Here is a 4059-nt window from a genome sequence, read left to right as displayed (position 1 = left end):
ACCTTATTATTATAAACAGTAATTAAACAGTAATGTATAATGGTGTGTGTTTGTTATTATTATAAACAGTAATGTATAATGGTGTGTGTTTGTTATTATTATAAACAGTAATTATATAATGGTGTGTGTTTGTAATAATAACAAACACACACCATTATACTTATTATTATAAACAGTAATATAATGGTGTGTGTTTGAAATTACTGTTTATAATAATAACAAACACACACCATTATGTATTACTGTTTATAATAATAACAAACACACACCATTATGTATTACTGTTTATAATAATAACAAACACACACCATTATACATTACTGTTTATAATAATAATCAAAACACACCATTATATATTTTTTTTGAACTTGTGAAATAGTAAGAATAAAATATAATTACAGTAATTTAATATTCGGTAGATTATAACATTTTATTATTAGTTATTGGAATATTGTTGTTTGACTTTACAACACATTCACAGCATATTAAACGATTTTATCTTTTACTACTGGATTATTGTTGTTTGACTTTACAACACATTCACAGCATATTAAACGATTTTATCTTTTACTACTGGATTATTGTTGCTTGACTTTACAACACATTCACAGCATATTAAACGATTTTATCTTTTACTACTGGATTATTGTTGCTTTAGTTTCCAACACATTCACAGCCTATTAAACAGTTTTATCTTTTACTACTGGATTATTGTTGCTTTAGTTTCCAACACATTCACAACCTATTAAACAGTTTTATCTTTTACTACTGGATTATTGTTGCTTTAGTTTCCAACACATTCACAACCTATTAAACAGTTTTATCTTTTACTACTGGATTATTGTTGTTTGACTTTACAACACATTCACAGCCTATTAAACGATTTTATCTTTTACTACTGGATTATTGTTGCTTTAGTTTCCAACACATTCACAACCTATTAAACAGTTTTATCTTTTACTACTGGATTATTGTTGCTTTAGTTTTCAACACATTCACAGCTTATTAAACAGTTTTATCTTTTACTACTGGATTATTGTTGCTTTAGTTTCCAACACATTCACAACCTATTAAACGATTTTATCTTTTACTACTGGATTATTGTTGCTTTAGTTTCCAACACATTCACAGCCTATTAAACAGTTTTATCTTTTACTACTGGATTATTGTTGCTTTAGTTTCCAACACATTCACAGCCTATTAAATAATTTTATCTTTTACTGCTGGATTATTGTTGCTTTAGTTTTCAACACATTCACAGCCTATTAAACGATTTTATCTTTTACTACTGGATTATTGTTGCTTTAGTTTTCAACAAATTCAAAATCTGTTTAATTAAACAGACATCAGGTAAAGACTTTGAAGATCTGGAGTTTTTAGGTACCTTTTATTTTCAACAAGTTCAGTTAAAATAACCAAACAAACACGATGTAAGTACTTTGAAGATCTGGAGTTTTTAGGTACCTTTTGTTTTCAACAAGTTCAGTTAAAATAACCAAACAAACAAAATGTAAGTACTTTGAAGATCTGGAGTTTCTTACATAACATAAACGTGATGATTTAGCAGATAAGCTCAAACCCAGTGTTCTTGATATCGTTTCATCTTGGAAGGCCTTAACATTAGATATCATAAACATTTCCTATGCCGAATGAGTGATAACTGTTAGGTATAAATCCTGGAGAGAAATCACTGTTCGATAAAAAAGGTGCAAACCTTGCTTTAAGAGATTTATAATCATGTCCACCAGGTGACAAACAAAAAGTTGTATACGTATCCTCCGTTCTTAATTATCACTATAAGTAATTCCTTAATTATCACTATAAGTAATCCCTTAATTATCACTATAAGTAATTCCTTAATTATCACTATAAGTAATCCCTTAATTATCACTATAAGTAATTCCTTAATTATCACTATAAGTAATCCCTTAATTATCACTATAAGTAATTCCTTAATTATCACTATAAGTAATCCCTTAATTATCACTGTAAGTAATTCCTTAATTATCACTATAAGTAATTCCTCAATTATCATTATAAGTAATTCCTTAATTATCACTATAAGTAATCCCTTAATTATCACTATAAGTAATCCGTTAATTATCACTATAAGTAATTCCTTAATTATCATTATAAGTAATGTCAAATGAATAATAAAAATACTATTTGTTCTTCTGAAATGAGGTTATGATAAGACAGAAATAATGAAGTGCACAGGTTATGTTTGTGTTACTTTAATATTATTGTATGTGTGTGACTTAGTTCTTCATTAATTAAAGTGTTATCACAATATCTTCAGTTTATTTTTGATGTGTATGTTACTTAGTTATTATGTTTAATTTATTAAAATTATGAACGTATCACGATCTTCGGTGTCTCTTACTTTTCATAATATTAAAATATTACTCACACGATATCAACTCGGTTTCAGTGTTTTCATTGAAAGATTAGATTTCATAATTATTTGAACACCCGCATTTCATTTTTAAGTAGGAAAATATCAGGAAACATTTTCAGCTGAAGCTTTCAACTAAACTTTAGGCCCAAAGTTTTAAGATGAAGGTTTTAAGTAAACTTTAGGCCTAAAATTCTTATTTGAGGTTTTAATTAAATCCTTGGTTTAATCTTTTAATATGGGTTTTTTCGTCAAATCTTTAATTTGATACTTTAAGTTTCACTATAATCAGACCCTAAGTCCAACATTTTAAATTGGTATTTTAATCAAATTCTTCACCAGACAGATAATAGCAGATATTTTATAAATATTAAGGCTGATTTTGCCCGTTAGTTGTTTTTACAACTTTCACCTTTTCGTGAGGTCAAATAATATACTTTTGAACATCCTTACCCTAATTCTGATAAATAAAAAAAAAACACACTTCATCAACTTAGTCCAGCTTACACCTCAAACGTTGTTGTCATGGAAGTTGGTAATATAAATAGCGTCTCTACCGTTACTGTGTCTGTCGTATCCAAGCCCTGGTATTATGCGTTAGGCCTCTTCGGCACCGTTTATAGCAGATACAGTGTGTTTGACATATTATTATTATTATACACTCTTCTTTACGTCACGGTAATATTATAAATCGGTTGATAATTCTTATCTACGTCACTTAGACGTAATTTCACGGGTTTGTTGTAAATGTCAAACAATATAAACTTCACGCTGATCCTCATTGGTCAATCTTAGCTAGTAATAGTCGGCTTTCCTGTTGTACTCTTCAGATACACAATAACGTGTTTGTTCTTTTTTCCATCGCCTAACTCAGCTGCGCTACTTTAAATTTGCTACGCCTACTTGTGACATTAAAATGGCAAACAACCATCAAATATTAATATCATACGTGTATTTTTCTAAGTCTTCTCTCTCTTAAACCCTCCGTTACATAATATAAATGAATTTTGAATCAATAAAACATGAAAATAATTAAAACTTAACTCAACAAGGAAATGTTCAGTTTAATAACATTTATCATTCTTCTAAAACGCCAAAAATGTTTCTGTATTTCCTAAAGCAAAACATAGTGAACTTGTCAAATTACAAACGCATTATCCGAAAGCCACTGTGGTAAACAGAAACGTTTATACAATATTATGTTATCAGCGTTGATTGGAGCTTTTATAGTACAGACCGTTAGCGCAGATGCGCGTTTATTATTTGTTTTAATGAAAAATGGGAATGTTAGAAGATTATCAGAAGTTGCTGATTAATAAAGGTTATTTCAATAATGTAGCAATCATTAGGTATTTGTAGCAGAATGAAGTTATCAAATATTGTGATAAAATATACATAAGTCGTTTGTGAGTTAATACTTCGCAGTATAATACAATTAATCAATAATTGATTACAGTAATGTATTTGTAGCAGAATGGAGTTATCAAATATTGTGATAAAATATACATAAGTCGTTTGTGAGTTAATACTTCGCAGTATAATACAATTAATCAATAATTGATTACAGTAATGTATTTGTAGCAGAATGAAGTTATCAAATATTGTGATAAAATATACATAAGTCGTTTGTGAGTTAATACTTCGCAGTATAATACAATTAATCA

This window comes from Limulus polyphemus, unplaced genomic scaffold (genome assembly GCF_000517525.1).
Source record: "Limulus polyphemus unplaced genomic scaffold, Limulus_polyphemus-2.1.2 Scaffold5155, whole genome shotgun sequence".
Classification (NCBI taxonomy): Eukaryota; Metazoa; Arthropoda; class Merostomata; order Xiphosura; family Limulidae; genus Limulus; species Limulus polyphemus.
This window is presented reverse-complemented; position numbering follows the sequence as displayed.